Source organism: Oryx dammah, unplaced genomic scaffold (genome assembly GCF_014754425.2).
Source record: "Oryx dammah isolate SB20612 unplaced genomic scaffold, SCBI_Odam_1.1 HiC_scaffold_11, whole genome shotgun sequence".
Classification (NCBI taxonomy): Eukaryota; Metazoa; Chordata; class Mammalia; order Artiodactyla; family Bovidae; genus Oryx; species Oryx dammah.
Window position 1 is genome coordinate 43,123,990 of NW_024070195.1, and position 19,708 is coordinate 43,143,697.

The following is a 19,708-nucleotide window of genomic DNA, read 5'->3' on the forward strand; positions in this document are numbered from 1 at the left end:
CAGGTACCATGATCTTAGTTTTCTGAATGTTGAGCTACTATATATAAAGTAGATAAGCAACAAGGTCCTACTGTATAGGGAACCATATTCAATAGCCTATGATAAACCATAATTGAAAATAATATACAAAAAAACAATATGTATGTAATAACTGAATCACTTTGCTTAACAACAGTAACTAACAAAACATTTTAAATCAACTATATTTTAAAAAAGAAAGAAAAGAAATTTTAGAGGAAAAGAAATCATTCTTCTAGCCATGGAAGCCACTGGGTATGGCCTTGCAGCCTTTTTTCTGTATGTGTTGTTGTCTAGTTGAAATCCCAAAGATAAGAACAAAACAGAGAAGCACGCAAATGAAAAAATGCTTAAGACTCTTCAGATAAAATGTAGTATATCTATAAAATGGACTGTTCTTCAGCCATAGAGAGAAATAAAGTACTCATACATGCTACAACATGGATGAACCGTGAAAACACACTGAATGAAAGGAGCAGACACAAAAGGCCGCATATTGAATGATTCCATTTATATGAAATGTCCCAAAGAGGAAAATCCATAGAGACAGAAAGTAGATTACTGGTTCCAGGGACCAAGGGAGGGAGGAATGGTGATCGGCTAATGGGTTTCTTTTTGTGATGATGAAAACTGTTCCAAAATTATATAATGGTGATGGTTGACCAGCTCTGTGAATATATTAATACTAAAAACCAATGAATTATACATTTTAAAAGGGTGAATTTTATTTCTCAAAGTTGTTATAAGAGGGTCACTCAGTTTTCAAGTACAGTTCATCATTTCTTTTTTAAAATATTTATTTCTATGCTTGTTTGGCTGCACTAGATCTTCATTGCAACACGTGAGATCTTCAGTCTTTGCTGCGACATGCAGCTTCCCTTGTGGCTCAGCTGGTTAAGAATCCGCCTGCAATTATATCGCAGGAGACTTGGGTTTGATCCCTGGGTTGGGAAGATTCCCTGGAGAAGGGAATGGTTACCCACTCCACTATTCTGGTTTGCAGAATTCCATGGATTGTACAGCCCATGGGGTCACAAAGAGTCGGACACAACTGAGTGACTTTCACTTGTCACTGGTGGGATCTTTAGTTGCAGCATGTGGTATCTAGTTTCCTGATCAGGGATTAAACCCTGGTCCCCTGCATTGGGAGCACGGAATCTTAGGCACTGGACCACCAGTAAGTCCCCAGTTCATCATTTCTTAAGTGCCCACTCTGTCATGCCTTGTGCTATGCTCTTGGGCAACACTGATGAAGGAAATAAATATCATTTCTTTCCTCCCAGAGCTTCCAGTTTGGGAGTGAAGGAGACACAGACAATAAAATGTTACCTACCATATGGTAAAAGAAAGACAGGTGCTGGAATCAGATCACCTTGCTCAGAAGTGAGGAGGTAAAGAGAGATTTCCAGAAGAAGTCCTCATCTCAGGTGGGAGCAGCAAGATAAGTAAGAGTAAAGGGAAAAAGCAGCTTCCATTTTGCAGGAGAGGAGATGTGGGTACAGATCAGGGGCTGAGGTCCCCAAGACGGGTCTAGCTGTATGAGCCCAAGAGGAAGCTCTTTGAGTCTGAAAGGACTCAGCCAGAGGTGGTTGATCCCACTTCCCCCCGCCCCCAGATTTTTCTCTATCCCAGATAACCGAGGCATAGGTAGATACTAGTCCTATGACGGGGAAGCCGTCTCCCCCATAGATAGTTATAGAGAGCAGTGGGCCTTGTGATATATTCTGGAGAGGAAGACCACCGCCTCTGGTCTGCAGACCCAGTTTCCAAGGAGGCTTCATTCACCACCACCACACCCTCCACCTGTGTGGACCGGCCTCCCAGGACCTTCCCAAAAGTTGAAAGTCTAGGGAAGACATCCCCTTTAAAGTATGTGTAAGGAGAAGGCAATGGCAACCCACTCCAGTACTCTTGCCTGGAAAATCCCATGGACGGAGGAGCCTGGTAAGCTGCAGTCCATGGGGTCGCTAAGAGTCGGGCACGACTGAGTGACTTCACTTTTCACTTTCATGCATTGGAAAAGGAAATGGCAACCCACTCCAGTATTCTTGCCTGGAGAATCCCAGGGACAGAGGAGCCTAGTGGGCTGCCATCTATGGGGTCACACAGAGTCGGACACGACTAAGATGACTTAGCAGCTTAGCAGCAGGGAGCCATCTTCCTTTGTTGGGTCTAATGCTCCTAGAAAAACTGAGTAATAATACAAAAGAAAAATCAGTTCGTTGCTTTTTTTTTTTTTTTGCAAGATGCAGATTCAGTGTAAAAAAAGCTTATAATGGCCAGTGGTAGCATGGAGCCCGGGGCTCCTCCAGCATGCCACACTGTGCTGGGTGCTGAGAATACAGCAGCGAACGGGACAGACAAGGTCCCTGCCTTTTCTGAAGATCTTCCCCAGTGAGGAACACAGTAAATCCCCTGCATACAAACGAGCTCTGTTCCAAGGGCACGTTGATAAGTCCAATTTGTTTGTTAAGTCCAACAAAGTTAGCCTAGGTACCCAACTAAGACAGTCAGCTATGTAGCACTCTGCTGTAATAGGTTTATGATACTTTTCACACAAGTAAGACATAAAAAAAAATATACACAAAGAATAAAACATTTTTAATCTTACAGTACAGTACCTTAAAAGGCATGGGTAGTACAGTACAACAGCTGGCATACAGGAACACGTTGGTGTCTTTGAAAGTTCACAACTTGAAGGTTCGTATGTCACAGACTTACTGTCACAGACAGAGGAGCAGAGAGGCAATGATAAAACTAGAAGATGAATGTGACCTCCTCAGTGCGGCACGGGCAGCAGTGTTGGTTACTGCATCGCTCCAGGCAGGGAAGGCCACAGCCAGCCTCTTCAAGTGCCTGGGACTGAAAAGGGCTGGAGCAGAGAGCAATCTGGGGAGATGGGGCTGGAAAGGGTAGCAAGTGGCCTTCACCCTGCCTGTCCCTGGCTGCTGGCATTGCTCCACAGGCCCTACTGGCACCAAGGAAAGTCACCCACCTGCCCTACAGTCTGCACTTCATGCCAGCTTGACCCCTGGGGGTGGCTCTGTGCCGGGAGCCAGCACAGGAGAGCCCACCCATGACAAGGTCATGCAGGACTCAAGGGACTCCCTGGGCCATCTGACCCATGACAAGGTCATGCGGAAGAGTCCTGATAAGCAAGGCCTCAGGACTCGATGGACCCCCTGGATCTGCTCGAGCATCTACTCCCAAACCAGAATCTGTCTGTCTTATTATTTTATGTCTTTCATCAGCTCTTCTGACATTAGCAGGGGGCTGTCCCTGACCAAAAGAGTTAACTTAGGGCTCTAGTTGATATATCTCCTGGGCATGAAAGGAGTGTTTCAAACCCTCTGTTAGCATTCTAGCTTACTTGGCAGGTTTATCCAGACTCTTGCAACATTGTTGAGCCTATGCTTGCTGCCAAGTTCTCACATCCCTTATCCATTGTGTTCCTGGGAGTGCATATAGTTAAGATATAGAAATAATAAGCAGCAGCCTTAACATTAGCAACATTAGACTTTGAGTTAATAAGTTCTTTCTTTGCTGTAACCTGCTGAATCTTTGCTCCTTAAAGATGTAACTCTGTACTTTAAGGGTGATGCAGGCTAAGAATTTAAGAAGAAACATTTTAAAGGAAGATTATTGTTCTGGCTGACCAACATTTCTCAAAAAGAGGTCATGGAACATCAACAGGCCTCCGGAACAGAAGATGATGTACAGAGAATAAGAGTCTGTACAGAGAATAAGAAGGAACCTGATATTGATATAAGTTATTACAGATGGAATGTTGAGTTGACTCTGCATTTTTCACCTTGCTGTATGTATAACTCAGGGTATAAAAGCCCCGAGAAGAATAAATGGGCCTCGCTCACTAAAGCTTGGTCACCCTGTGTCGTTCTTTATCTCTGTCTCTATCTTTCTTCATTCGCCGACATCGTCCATCCTGAGGATATCCCTGGACTCTGCTGAGGCTGGACCTCAGCAGCTCTGCCTGCCTCCTCCTCAGACTTTCAAGGCCTCAGCTCTGCAAGCCAGCCGGCCCTTCTCTTCAGCTGATGTGGCCGCCTCCCAGGTTAGTCTCTAGTCACACAAGCAGCTCAAAGGATGGACCTGTGCTTAGTCGCTCAGTTGTGTCCAACTGAGAGCACACGGGCTGTAGCCCACTAGGCTCCTCTGTTCATGGGATTCCCCAGGCAAGAATATTGTAGTAGGTTGCCATTCCCTTCTCCAGAGGATCTTCCCAACCAAAGGATCTAACCCAGGTATTATGCAATGCAAGCAGATTCTTTAGCGTATAAGCTACAGGGAAGTTACTCAAAGGATGGACAGACCTCGTATTCTCGCTGCTTCCTGCTGGTGACTGTGTGTAAAAGGCAGGGGTGCCATATGCTTGGGGGAAAAAAAAAAAAAAACAGATCACATTCCAAGGCAGTGATTCATTTCCTAGACAGCTCAAGAGAATATATGGCTGAAACATGGGTTGATGTATGAGCACATTATAAAATTTCAAGTGGTCAGCGTAACATGGCCAGAAAACAACCGGCCTTTACTTTTCCTGTGTATTCTGAGTGAGGCTGTGAAGCTCTGTAGTCACTCTCCAGAGAGTCACCAGAAGCCAGGAGGCAAACATGAGGCACCAGCACTAAGCATGGGCGATCTGAAAGAAAAGAGATCTATACTGTTCCAAATCAAACACATCCCAAAGGGCCATGACACTGTGTTTCCTTGCAGTGGTGGGAAGTATAAAATTATCCAGGAGCCTGGGTTTCCCTGGTGATCCAGTGGTTAAGACTCAGTGCTTCCAAGGCAGGGAAGAAGGGGGTTTTGATCCTTGGTCTGGGAACTAAGATCCCACATGCTGTGTAGGGTGGGCAAAAAACTTATCTAGGAACAGCACATTGGACAATGCAAACCAAGAAACAATGATTCCTGGATGGAATGGGAAGAGATGATGTCTGGAAACCACAAAAGAAATCTTCACATGTACAGGTTGGACAGTTCTAAAAAAATACATAAGTACATTTTTTTTACCCATTAATATAAATTTTCATCAGTATGTCACTATGCTTCACTTGGGCTTAGGTATTCTGTGGGTGTATGCTTAGTCTCTCAGTCATGTTGACTCTTTGTGACCCCATGGACTGTAGCCTACCAGGCTCCTCTGTGCATGGGATTTTCCAGGCAAGAATACTGGAGTGGGTTGCCATTTCCTCCTACAGGGGATTTTCCCCACCCAGGGATGGAACCTGAGTCTCTTGCATCCCCTCCATTTGCTGGGCAGGGCGGGGGTGGGGAGGGAGGGCGGGGAGATTCTTTACCACTCAGCCACCTGGGAAGCCATGTATTTTGTAGCAATTTTAGAAGTCAATTTGTTTATAGATTTTGCCCGCGCACCTTAGGCACGACACTGCCTTGACATGTCCAACTGCAGCTTAACCTTCTCCCCAGCACCTGCTACTCATTTTGCCCCCGTCTCCCACTTCCATCAGCCTCGCCAGAAACCTAACTCTCCCTCCAACCACCCGCTCCCCACCACCACTGCCTGACTCCTGTCTCTTCCACCTCCCTCTCCTGCAGATTATACCTGCTGCTCATCCTTCCTCACCTTCGACCTCTCACCTGGACTACCACAACTGCATCCAGCTGCCTCTCCCATCCTCTCCTATTTCCTGCTGACTCTCCATTTGGCAGCCAGTGTGATCTTTCAAAAGTGCAAATACTGGGACTTCCCTGGTGGCCCAGTGGTTAAGACTCCGAACTCCCAAAGCAGGGGGCAAGGGTTCCATCCCTGATCAGGAAACTAAGATCCCATATGCTGCACAGTATGGCAGAAAAAAAACCAAAACAACAATAAAAATTAATTTAAAAATAAAACGAAGTGCAAACTCTTCAATAATGACATGAAAAAGTCAGCATTTCTCTGGCGGTCCAGTGGTTAAGAATCTGCCTGCCAGTGCAGGGGACATGGGTTCTATTCCTGGTTAGGGAAGATTCCACATGCTGGGAGGCAACCAAGTCCATGCTCTGCAACAAGAGAAGCCATCCAATGAGAAGCCTGCATGTCACAACTAGAGAAAGCCCACACGCAGCAACAAACACTCAGCACAGCCAAAAATAAATAAATACAAAGTTTTGAAAAAGAAAGTCAAAGCAACAGCATTGTTCTGTGTTTGAGTATGGGGAGGGAACTTTAAGAATCCACTTGATTTAACATGTTATGGGATAAATCGTTTAACACCATAATCACAATTGGTATTTTTATTGTTGAATAAACTGCCCCTTTGGGGAAAGTTTTGTAAGCTCACAGATGCCCTATTTATCTCAACTGAAACGAATTTTGAACCATCATTAAATTTCACAGTGAAAATTGTAATTTATCTAAACAATGTGTTGTAAGAATTTGGAACAATTAATCACATAATAAAAGGTCTTCACAAACTTACTGGCCCTAAGAGAATTCCTATTTTCTTCCCTTTGGATGCCAGAATCTTGAGAGCAGTTTATGTGCAAAGTCAAGATGCATTCACTTTGAGACCTGTGCTTAGCTTTCCAAAGGCTTCCAAATCTAGTTAGTGAATCCTTTACAGGTTAAAAATGACTTCCATTCTTCAAAGAAAAATTCACATATCTGACCTTACATTTTCTTTAAAAAGACCCTGCATATTTTTTGCTTTCAACATGGCTTAACCGGTCCAGTGTACCAGCTCATCACGCCCACCTGGGCAGACTTCTCGGGGGCAAATCTACCCTCACTGTAGAATCCCACTAAGTAGTTTTTTTGGCCACTCCAGCCATGTGGGATCTTAGTTCCCCCAAGCCATGGATTGAACCTGGGCCATTTGCAATGGAAGCACTGAGTCCTACCCACTGGACCACTGGGAATTCCCAGAAGCTTTTTTAAATTCCTCACTCAAATGTCACGTTCTCTCTCACATCTCGGTCTTCATATTTAAGGCTTCCAACAGTGTTCTCCCTTCTCTTCCCTTCTTTATCAAAGTGATGAAATAAGTACAAAACTGCAGAGCATAGCCATAATGAACCTCACAGAATTACCACCACCTTCTTCAACACTATTAATCTGCTCTATTTTTTAATGAGTTAAACATGAAAGACTCAGTGGAATACCCTGCATACGCCTTCCTGATCCCCTTCCTCCTCCCGCAGAGGGAACCTCTAGCTTGAATACAATGATTATCATGCCCATGAATGTTTTCGTACTATTTCTACATATCAGTGAAAACATTGGCAATTTTAATTGGTTCAAACTGGACTTATTAGACAACGAATTGCAGTTTAGTTTCAAGTTCACACTATGTTTGTCTGTTGCCCTTTTCCTTTATAAGTTATCTCAGAACTTTTTGCTGACACTTAAAGGCCTTCTCTTTTTCTGCCATGCTACACAGCTTACAGGAGCTCAGTTACCTCAAAAGACTTTCATTCCCACATGAAACAAATCAGAGAAGTGAGCGAGATCTTGCTGTAGAAGTTTCAGTACAAACAGTCAAATTTTGCATTCTGCAGAAACTTTAAAATACCACAGAGAGGAAACACAAGGTTGCTTTTTTAAAGATAATCTGGTAGGTAGGTTTCAATAAATAACCAAGAAGTATGATTTTGCAAAGCCCAAACAAACTTCACTCTCATTGGGCCTTTTACTTGAATTGATTGAGGTCAGGAGAATTAACTTTATGGTATCTGAACTGATGACACAATAGCCTGTTTCGAAACTGAAAAGATGCAAAAGAGCATCTGTGAAGTCTTTCAGCCACTTCATCCCTCACCACACACTTCCTGTCTCTATAGGCAGTGCAGTCAATTTCTTCCAAACTATTAAAACGGGACGATACTCTATCCCTCACCACACACTTCCTGTCTCTATAGGCAGTGCAATCAATTTCTTCCAAACTATTAAAATGGGATGATACTCTAGGTGTTCTTCAGCAGCTTGCTTGGTTTCTCCAATCAAACATATTTTTGAGACTTCTATATTTTGAAACACTTTGAAAATGAGATAGCTCCTTTTATCTGCTCTATGGCAGTGCCATCCAATGGAACTTTCTGCAGTTTTGGAATGTTCTCTATCTGCACTGTCCAATACTATAGTACCCAACAGCCACATGTGGCTACTTGAACATTTGAAATGTGGCTAAATTTGATAGAGGAACTTAATTTAAAATTTTAAATTTAAAACATAGAATTAATTAATTTGGGGGGGTAGGGGGCAATGCCTTGCAGCGTGTGGGGTCTTAGTTCCCTAACCAGGAACTAACCTGTGTCCCCTGCATTGGAAGCATGGCGATCTAACCACCTGATGGCTAGGGAATTCCCCTAAAATTAATTTTATTTTAAAAAATTTCCTCTAGAATTAATTTTTCCCCTATAATTAATTTTAACAAATTTAAATTTAAATAGGCACATTTGGGTCTTTCCTGGTGGTCCAGTGGTTGAACCCACCCTGCAGTGTGGGGCTCATGGGTCTGATCCCTGCTCTGGGAAGCTCCCACATGCTGTGGAGCAACTAAGGCCCTCACCACAGCTACTGAGCCCACGCTCTCAGCCTGAGAGCTGAAACTACTAAGCCCACGCACCACAACCACTGAAGCACACGCGCCCTAGAGCCTGTCCTGTGCTCCGCAACAGGAGAATTCACTGAAACGAGAAATCGACACAGCGAAACAGAGAGTAGCCCCTGCTTGCGGCAGCTAGAGAAAGCTCCCGCACAGCAGCGAAGACCCATCACAGCCTAAAGGACTGAATAAATTAAAATGATATTAAAAAAGACACATGTGGCTAGTGGTCACCATATTGGACAGCACAGCTCTGCAACCTGCAATTACATAAACAGACCATGAATCATTTTTCCCTTCTTTCATTTATGGATGTTATTTCCAACTTCTTCATATATATATTTACACTGTGGAGAAGATAATGGCACCCCACTCCAGTACTCTTGCCTGGAAAATCCCATGGATGGAGGAGCCTGGTAGGCTGCAGTCCATGAGGTTGCTAAGAGTCAGACACGACTGAGCAACTTCACTTTCACTTTTCACTTTCATGCACTGGAGAAGGAAGTGGCAACCCACTCCAGTGTTCTTGCCTGGAGAATCTCAGGGATGGGGGAGCCTGGTGAGCTGCCGTCTATGGGGTCGCACAGAGTCGGACATGACTGAGGTGACTTAGCAGCAGCCGCAGCATATTTCCACTGAGATACCTGACCAGTTATTTTGGGACAATTATGTCATAGGTTGTGTTCGGGTTGCAAAGAATTTCCAGACATGAAACAGAATGAGAGGGAAATAAAGCTTATTAGAGTTGAGAGACGCTGTTAAAAGAGCAGGCCAGGTCGAGGGAGAGCTGACCCCAACTTATTTCTATATAAGAAAATGTTGCAATGAGCATACTTTCCTATGCCTTCTTATGCAAATATGGGAGAATTATAAGTGGAATTATACTGTCAACTCTACTAGATATTGCCAAATGATCTCCACAGTGGTTTTTCCAGGTTACACTCTCATACAATGTAAGAGGGTCCCTATTGCCCCATAACCTCAGAAAGACTTGATATTACCAGGCTTATCTTTGCCAATATGATGGATGGGAAATGTTACCTCACTGTCGTTGTTTTTGCAGGCGGTGGGTGGGAATATATTTTGGCTGCGCCATGTGACTTATGGGATCTTATTTCCCAGACCAGGGATCGAACCCATGCTCCCTGCAGTGAGGGTGCGGAGTCTAATTCCTGGACTGATGGGGAATTCTTTCCTGTTATTTTATTTTTCAATAGTTTATTCATTATATTTCTAGGTTAGACATATAACACAAACAAAATGTTAAAATTGTATTTCTTCAAAGTGCGGTGGGGTGAAAAAGATAGTAGGGAGATGAACACGGTCTTTGAATATTCAATCTTTGCTTTGGCGGAGAAAGCAGCTGCTCTAGAGGCAATGAAGTTGGTTCGTCTTAAAGTCCAAGGTTTTGCTCTTGAAGGGCTTTTCCTCTCTGAAGTTATCATTGACTTTTTTCACAGGGGAACACCGCTGTGGTTCAAATGAATCTTTCAGTTACACTCGATAGCTGAATTATTAATATCCCTCTGGATGTCAGTAACGCAGCTTCCATTTTATTTCGCATTTTCATGGAACCTACCTTTAGCCTGCTGTAGTCGCCTCAGCTCCCCCTTAGAGAAGCCAGCCCAGACCTTTGCCGAGGGCCCCGGCTTGCCAGCACAGCTAGAACATCCAAAGCTCAGAGCCCCAACTGCCAAGAGGACCACCCATGGACCCTGGGGTTCTTCCCCTCACTGTTACTTTAAATTCCATTTTCTCTTTCTTCTTTGAAAAATTGTCTTTCATCCTGTCTTCATTTTTCTCTTTGGTTGACTGTCTTTTTCATACTGGTTTGTTGAAGTTCTTCATACATTCTAGATTGTAATTCTTTCTTGGTTATATGCCTATATATGGTGTCCTTTATAATATGCTTTTGATTATTCATTTAATTTTTGGAATAGTAATATATGCACAAGTATTCCAAAAGGTACACAAAGATAAGCAGGCAGACTACCATGAGGGTATGGTCACTCACCTAAGCCAGACATCCTGGAGTGTGAAGTCAAGTGGGCCTTAGGAAGCATCACTATGAACAAAGCTAGTGGAGGTGATGGAATTCCAGTTGAGCTATTTCAAATCCTAAAAGATAATGCCGCTAAAGCGCTGCACTCAATATGCCAGCAAATTTGGAAAACTCAGCAGTGGCCACGGGACTGGAAAAGGTCAGTTTTCATCCCAATCCCCAAGAAGGGCAATGCCAAAGAATGCTCAAACTACCGCACAATTGCACTCATTTCACATGCTATCAACGTAATGCTCAAAATCCTTCAAGCTAGACTTCAACAGCACGTGAACTGAGAACTTCCAGATGTTCAAGCTGGATTTAGAAAATGGCAGAGGAACCAGAGATCAAATTGCCAACATCCGTTGGATCATAGAAAAAGCAAGAGAGTTCCAGAAAAACATCTACTACTGCTTTACTGACTACGCCAACACCTTTGACTGTGTGGAACACAACAAACTGTGAAACGTTCTTCAAGAGATGGAAACACCAGACCACCTCATCTACCTCCTGAGAAACCTGTATGCAGGTCAAAAAGCAACAGTTAGAACCGGACATGAAACAATGGACTTGTTCAAAATTGGGAAAGGAGTAAGACAAGGCTGTATATTGTCACCTTGGTTATTTAACTTTTGTGCAGAGTACATCATGAGAAACGCTGGGCTGGATGAAGCACAAGTTGGAATCAAGATTGCTGGGAGAAACATCAATAACCTCAGATATGCAGATGACACCACCCTAATGGCAGAAATCGAAGAGGAACTAAAGAGCCTCTTGATGAAGGTGAAAGAGGAGAGTGAAAAATCTGGCTTAATACTTAACATTCAAAAAACTAAGATCGTCACACCCAGTCCCATCACTTCATGGCAAATAGATGGAAAAAATGGAAACAGTGACAGACTTTATTTTCTTGGGCTCCAAAATCACTGTGGACCGTGACTGCAGCCTTGAAATTAAAAGACGCTTGCTCCTTGGAAGGAAAGCTATGACAAATCTGGACAGCATATTAAAAAGTAGAGACATCATTTTATCAACAAAGATCAAAATTATGTTTTTTCTAGTCAAAGTTACGGTTTTTCCAGTAGTAATGTACAGATGTGAGAGTTGGACCATGAAGGCTAAGCGCCAAAGAACTGATGCTTTTGAACTGTGGTGTTGGAGAAGACTCTTGAGAGTCCCTTGGACTGCAAGGAGATCAAATCAGTCAATCCTAAAATCAACCCTGAATATTCATTGGAAGGACTGATGCTAAAACTGAAGCTCCAATATTTTGGCCACTTGATGTGAAGAACCGACTCATTAGGAAAGACCCTGATGCTGGGAAAGATTGAGGGCAAGAGGAGAAGGGAGCAGCAGAGGATGAGAGGGTTGGATGGCATCAGAAACTCAATGGACATGAGTTTGAGCAAGCTCCGGGAGATAGTGAAGGACAGGGAAGTCTGGCATGCTGCAGTCCATTTGATGGCATAGAGTCCGATACAACTTAGCAACTGAACAACAACTCTTATGGCTGGATCTGATCTCACTCATACTCTCTGGCTATTTCAACCTCTCTGTGGCTCTGGATAACCCAGTGGACTCCCTGAATGTCTCCTATATCCCCCACCTAGCCCCAACGCAAGCTGTCTGAATGTTATACCTCTGCCACTCATTCACCATCTTGCTTGCACACCATGCCCATGGCAGGCCCACGGCTCTCAACTCAATACCACCAAGGAAAGAACTAAAAGCGCAAACTACTCTCTGTCTCCCTACCGGTTCACCTTGATTTGCCCATGTATCTACACTGGACACCAGTTTGTACCAACTTCAATGATTTCTTCTATTTTCTGGCTGTTTTGAAGCCATTTCCCCACTCCCAAGGGAAGCCTCTTTGATGTCTATCTCACTGTCACCTCCTGGCTTTCTTCTTCAATCCCCAAGACTAGAAGGGGTGGCTTCTCTTGCATTCTTTTCATATCACACCCTTGATTTCCTGGCTCTGGTTGCCACTTCAGAAGACAGGAGCCCCTTTTGGAAGCCATCCTTTGAGGTAGATGTTATGATTGCCATCATGAACAGGTGACGAAATCAGAAACCAGAGATTAAATTACCTCTCCGTTTTGTAGAAACTTGGACCTAGAGCTTGATCTTGATTATGTTAAATAGGAGCTAAATGAATACAGAAAATGATTTCTCTGTGAGTGCAATTTCAAGTCTATTGTCTTGCTGAAAAATCCTATTTTGAATTTCAACACATTAGCTCTTTTCTCCTCTTTCTGTTCTTTCTGAAACAATCTTAATCTTCTCACAAGCAGGATAATGCCACAACCAAAGAAGGAGGAGGCCATTTAGTTGCTGAGGGCAAAGAGAAGAGCATGTGGATAATTTCTTCACACAGTCCACATCCCAGCTCCCCGTTTCCATCTGACTTCCCATCTGCAGAGTCTAGTGAATTTTTATATAATCCTTTGATTTTCTGCATGTACACGTGTGTCAATATGTGTGTATGTATGTGAGTGTGTGTCGTATGTGGGACAGCACTGAAAAAAATGAACTCTATAATTATTTTTCTAAAACTTTTTTTTTTTTGAGACTTTGGCTTTTAAACCCCAAAGTCAAAAACTGAATAAATGATAATTTGCATTCTACTCTATTTCCTTTCCTGAGATACTAAAGCCAGGACCTTTGTTTTTGTGATGGGAGTAGGCACACACATAACAGAAAATATGACAATAGGTTCATGTATTTAAAAACTTCCGTCTCCAGGATCTAAGTCAATGGCAAGAAGCTTGGAAAACAGAACAGTGGTGGTGACCCAACCCAGCTCCCATGAGCTGTCCAGCCTGCTGTTTTCTCCTTCAGCTTCTTTGAGCCATCACCTGGGCTTCAATGACCTCTGAATGCAGCAAAATGCAGCCAAGATATTTTTGAGTCTCAGCCATATGCCTGGCAATGTTTTATGTACTTTCATATACCTTACCTCATTTTTTCCTCGAATCAATCCTTCAAGGTACAGTTACCAAACCAAACTTAGGTCCATTTGCCCAAAGCACAACAAAGTCAATCTACCAACTTGGGGTTGTGATGAAGGAAAGGACAGCATTTGTTGCAAGACTCCAAGCAAGGAGTATGGACAGCTCATGCTCAAAAATCCAGCCTCCCCCGTGGCTTTCAAGGAAGGGTTTTTAAAGGCACGGGGAGGAAGAGGGCTGTGGGCTGCATGATCAGCTTGTGTACATTCCTCTGATTGGTCAGTGGTAAGGTAACAGGGTGAACTTTCAAGAATCTCAAACATCAGCCTTCTGGTTCCAACTGTTCTGGGATCTATGCGCTGGTGGTCAGTGAACAGTTAACTTCTGCCTGGTGGGGCTTTAGTATCTGCCAAACAACTCAAGAGTATGGCTCAGGATAGGATTTATAGCCCCTGAAGAGGAAATAAATGTCTTTGCTTTTGTATTACGGATAGAGTTTTTATTACCTTGTCTTGCTCTACTGCTTTCCTTTGTTTCTGCCTTTTTTTTTTTTTTTTTTTAAATTTCTCTGATGAAATCTGCTGTCTGAGATTTGGGGAAGGTCTAGGATGGACAGGGAGGCCTGGCGTGCTGTGCCAGGGGTCGTAAAGAGTCAAACACAACTGAGCGACTGAACTGAACTGAACTAGGAGGTTAAGCCTTTTTTTTTTTTTTTTTAAACAAATAAGAGTCAAGGGACACAGCAAGAGATAGGGGGTGGTATATCCCCAGGAAGGCCCTCCAGGGTCCTGTTTGGTTTCAGTAGATATTACTAGTCTTAGTTTTTAATGATGAGGGAGCCTGTGCTCAGCCTGAAAGATGTCGAATAACTTCTCCAGAGCACCACAGCTTTGAGGTGGGGAAGGAGGTGGGATTCAAACCGCATCCTCTGTGACAACAGACCTCACCATTCTTTCCCTACATTAATTTGCCTCTTAAGAGAATGGGCTGACACCACATGGGAAGAACTCCATAGAGGTGAGTAATTTCTTCCTTGCAGAACTTCTTTTACATTTTACTTTTATGTATTTGTTTATGGCTGTGCTCCTCGTTGCTGCGTGTGGGCTAGCTACTCTCTTGTTATGGGGCTGGGGCTTCTCGTTGCAGAGAACTCCAGGGTGCCTGGGCTTCAGCAGCCGAGGCATGTGGGTTCTAGAGCTCGGGCTCAGTAGTTTGACCCACAGGTTTAGTTGCCTTGTGGCATGTGGAATCCTCCTGGACCAGGGATGGAACCTGTGTCCCTTGCATTGGCAGGCACAGTCTCAACCACTGGACCACCAGAGAAGTCCAAAACTTATTTTTTCAAACAAATATAAAAGTGAGTTTATTTAATATGGTTGTAAACAAAAGGGATCAGATTTCAGCCACTGGAAAAAAAAATTGAGGCCCCAGCTCCCGTGCTGTTTGTTAGAAGGAGCTAATACTAGGATGGGTCCAAAAGTCACCCAGCCTGGAGGTACTTTGGGGAGCATTTCCTATTTTTCTCTTCAAACTTAGGTTTTTGAAGCATACGAGTAAAGAAAGCAATCCTTATTACAGATTTTAAAAATTCTAATATGTACGTTTCCTCCAGACCAGTGCATGATTTTAACTGCCTTACAGATTTCGCTCTTTTCAAGTGCAGTTTCAATGCTGTCAGACCTTATTGGTCTGGAGAGGAGGTCTCTCAAACATCGAGAACTCAAAGTTCCTCTTCTGGTTCAGTTTTGGTTTTCTGTTGATATATAACAAACTGTCCCAGAACACGATGTCTTAAAACGGTGACCATTTGATTGCTTCTCACAATTCAGTGGGTCAGTTCTGGCGGGCCGCAGGTCCCCTGCCATCCCTGTGGTATCCACGGGGCTGGAAGGTCCATCAGGGCATCTTCCTCCTGTGCTCAGAGTCTCAGCTCAAGGGCTTCAGTGGCCGGGGATGACCAGAACCGCCCGCCTGTGGTCACACCTCTGAGGCCTCAGTTCTCAGTGCTCTGCTGTGACCTCTTTGTGCAGTCCCTCCAACAGGGTAGACAGGCTTTTTACCTGGAGACCCAAAGCTCCCAGAACAGGGACTTGCCTGATGGTTCAGTGGCTAAGACTCCGTGCTCCCAATGCAGGGGGCCCAGGTTTGAACCTTGCTCAGGAAACTAGATCCCACGTGCTGTAACTGACACCTGACACGGCCAAATAAATAAATACCAACGTTCCCAGAAGAGGAAAAATAGAAACCGCCGGGTTTCTTAAGGCTTCGGCTCAGAACTGGCACACAGTCAAGTCCACTCTATGAAATCAGGTGACAGGCCAGCACAGGCCAGCACTGCGCTCTATGAAACCAAGGAGAGGGGCCTACGTGAGGTCGTGAACACTGGGAGGCATCCACTGGGAGTCACTGATGTCGCAGGCCTCCACCCACATCAGTCAGTCCTGCAGACCCGTCTTCCCCTGATTTCTCTGGATGAGCCCACAAGAGGCCTCATCAGTTCAGTTCAGTTCAGTCGCTCAGTCGCGTCCGACTCTTTGCGACCCCATGAATCCCAGCACGCCAGGCCTCCCTGTCCATCACCATCTCCCGGAGTTCACTCAGACTCACGTCCATCGAGTCAGTGATGCCATCCAGCCATCTCATCCTGGGTCATCCCCTTCTCCTGCCCCCAATCTCTCCCAGCATCAGAGTCTTTTCCAATGAGTCAACTCTTCACATGAGGTGGCCAAAATACTGGAGCTTCAGCTTCAGCATCAGTCCTTCCAAAGAAATCCCAGGGTTGATCTCCTTCAGAATGGACTGGTTGGATCTCCTTACAGTCCAAGGGACTGTCAATAGTCTTCTCCAACTCCACAGTTCAAAAGCATTGATTCTTTGGCACTTAGCCTTCTTCACAGCCCAACTCTCACATCCATACATGACCACAGGAAAAAGCATAGCCTTGACTAGACGGACCTTCGTCGACAAAGTAATGTCTCTGCTTTTGAATATACTATCTAGGTTGGTCATAACTTTTCTTCCAAGGAGTAAGCGTCTCTTAATTTCATGGCTGCAGTCACCATCTGCAGTGATTTTGGAGCCCAAAAAATAAAGTCTGACACTGTTTCTACTGTTTCCCCATCTATTTCCCATGAAGTGATGGAACCGGATCCATGATCTTCATTTTCTGAATGCTGAACTTTAAGCCAACTTTTTCACTCTCTTTCACTTTCATCAAGAGGCTTTTCAGCTCCTCTTCACTTTCTGCCATAAGGGTGGTGTCATCTGCATATCTGAGGTTATTGATATTTTTCCCAGCAATCTTGATTCCAGCTTGTGCTTCTTCCAGTCCAGCGTTTCTCATGATGTATTCTGCATATAAGTTAAATAAGCAGGGTGACAATATACAGCCTAGTGACGTACTCCTTTTCCTATTTGGAACCAGTCTGTTGTTCCATGTCCAGTTCTAACTGTTGCTTCCTGACCTGCATACAGATTTCTCAAGAAGCAGGTCAGGTGGTCTGGTATCCCCATCTCTTTCAGAATCTTCCACAGCTTATTGTGATCCACACAGTCAAAGGCTTTGGCATAGTCAATAAGGCAGAAATAGATGTTTTTCTGGAACTCTCTTGCTTTTTCGATGATCCAGCGGATGTTGGCAATTTGATCTCTGGTTCCTCTGCCTTTTCTAAAACCAGCTTGAACATCAGGGAGTTCACGGTTCATGTATTGCTGAAGCCTGGCTTGGAGAATTTTGAGCATGACTTTACTAGCATGTGAGATGAGTGCAATTGTGTGGTAGTTTGAGCATTCTTTTGCATTTCCTTTCTTTGGAATTGGAATGAAAACTGACCTTTTCCAGTCCTGTGGCCACTGCTGAGTTTTCCAAGTTTGCTGGCATATTGAGTGCTACGTGTCCATAAACATCAGCTGTGGCCACCATGAAGTACCTACTGTGTACTTCCTCTTCCATTCTGCGTCTCTGCCCACAGTTCTCAAAGCCACTCAAGGAAGTTTTGCTTTCTGATCCTCATATCACACTAACATCCATTACCACTGGAAGTAAATTCTCGACTATAATTGATTTATGCAATGCATTCTTTAGAATTCTGGTTGATGAACTAGCCAATACCTTTCTGCCTTCACTTGGGAAGAAAAATAATTCACTTGAACAGTAGTGCCTCGGGGTTTTACTGAAAGTCCCTCTATTTATCATAAATCTTGAAGGCTGATCTGGGTGACATAAAGTTCCCTAAAGGTTCTACTTTGTTGCATACATGGATGATTTGTTTCTTTGCACTCTTTCTCAAGGCTCCTCACAGGAAGACGGCATCCAGTTTGCTAAACCACTCAGCCCTAAAAGAATAAAGTTACCAAAGAAAAAGTGCAGTTTACCCAAATCTGGATTCAATATCTGGGCATCTGCTTTTAGAACCAGGACTACACCTAGATTCAAATAGACTTCATGGTTTCCTAAGTTTCCGCAAACCCAAAACTAAGTGCCTACTGTTTTTCTCTGGATAGCTGGTTATTGTCAAAATTGAATTTCAATTTCTCTTATGGCCAAACCTCTGTATGTTTTACTCAACAATAATGACCTCAACCCAATTTTATGGAAACAACTCGAGGACATAGATTTAAGACTTTAAAAGAGAGTCTGATGAACCCACAGGCCATTGCTGCTGCTGCTGCTAAGTCGCTTCAGTCGTGTCCAACTCTGTGTGACCCCATAGACGGCAGCCCACCAGGCTCCCCCGGCCCTGGGATTCTCCAGGCAAGAACACTGGAGTGAGTTGCCATTTCCTTCTCCAATGCATGAAAGTGAAAAGTGAAAGTGAAGTCGCTCGGTGGTGTCCGACTCTTCAAAACCCCATGGACTGCAGCCCCCCCAGGCTCCTCCATCCATGGGATTTTCCAGGCAAGAGTACTGGAGTGGGTGTCATCACCTTCTCCACACAGGCGATTAGGCATCCCAATTATTGGATTCCCTTTCTCCTTTTTGTATATGAAAACTAAGGAATGCCCTTGGAATATTCACGCCAAAACAGGGGGACCACTGTTGACCCATTGAGTATTACAGCCAGCAATGGGCCACCTTGCCCTAGAGCCATTATGGTCAATGCCCTTTTGGTCAAAGCCACTGAGAAAATGATTATGAATCTCCTTTAACCATGTGTATCTCATGCAGTAGAAACCCTCCTGAACTCTCATTACACTGAACATTTCTGGGCCAGAAACTTCACCTCCTATGAAGTCCTTCTGCTACCTGATCTCATGTAACCTGTTTATGTTATAGTCATCTTAGCCCTGTCACTGACAGAATCCCTCGTGACTGATGGACCACCTTCTTATTCCTCTTGGTGATCTTGAAATTCCTCTAGGTAACGCTGATTTCTTATGGTTTACTGATGGTTTTTGTTCAAAGGTGACAACCATAAATATTATGCTGGGCTGCTATTACAATTCATTTTGTATAAGGCCGGACCCGGGGCCATGATGGGCCGCCCCTCCTCTCTACCGCCGGCGGGGGAAGTCCCTATGGGAAGGAGCCGCCCAGATCCTGGGGACCGATGACAGCACACTTCGCCAGCCAAAGCTGCCCCACCCCAGCCACGTGGAAGGACCTATCAGCCCGCCACCCCTCGGCCTGGCGACCTATCCGAACCCCCGTCCATTAACCTGACCATCCCTGCCATGAACGTATCTAAGCCGCTTCTAAGCCGGTCTGGGCGCGGACTTCCTCGACTTGCCTCCTTCGGGTTCAGGAACCCCGCGCGGTAGCGCTTCGCCATTAAAAAGCCTGTTAGACACTTTTCTGGTGTCCTGGTCGTCTTTTTACCTAACATTTTGATGTTGAGGCCGCATGTTTACCTATGGCCAACAGGCTGAATTATATAGTTTTACATGGGCTTGTTCTTCAGACAAGGACAAAATTTATATGGATGGTAGATATGTTTTCAGAGTAGTTCATGATTTTAGAATGCTGTGGTAGCAATGTGGCTTCCCTACTTCAGAGGAAATAAATTTTTAGATGGCTTTATGTTCAGAAATTATGAGGTGCAGTGCTTTTACCTGCTGCTTTAGCTTTTGGTAAGATTCTAGGGTATTCAGAACTTGACCCTTTGGAAGTTAAGGGAAATCACCTTGCT

General features: G+C 44.2%; 1 pseudogene; it reads right to left on the bottom strand.

Annotated features, from left to right (window-relative positions):
• The window catches only part of LOC120869791, a 46,269-nt pseudogene that overhangs the window by 5,861 nt on the left and 20,700 nt on the right, over positions 1-19,708 (bottom strand).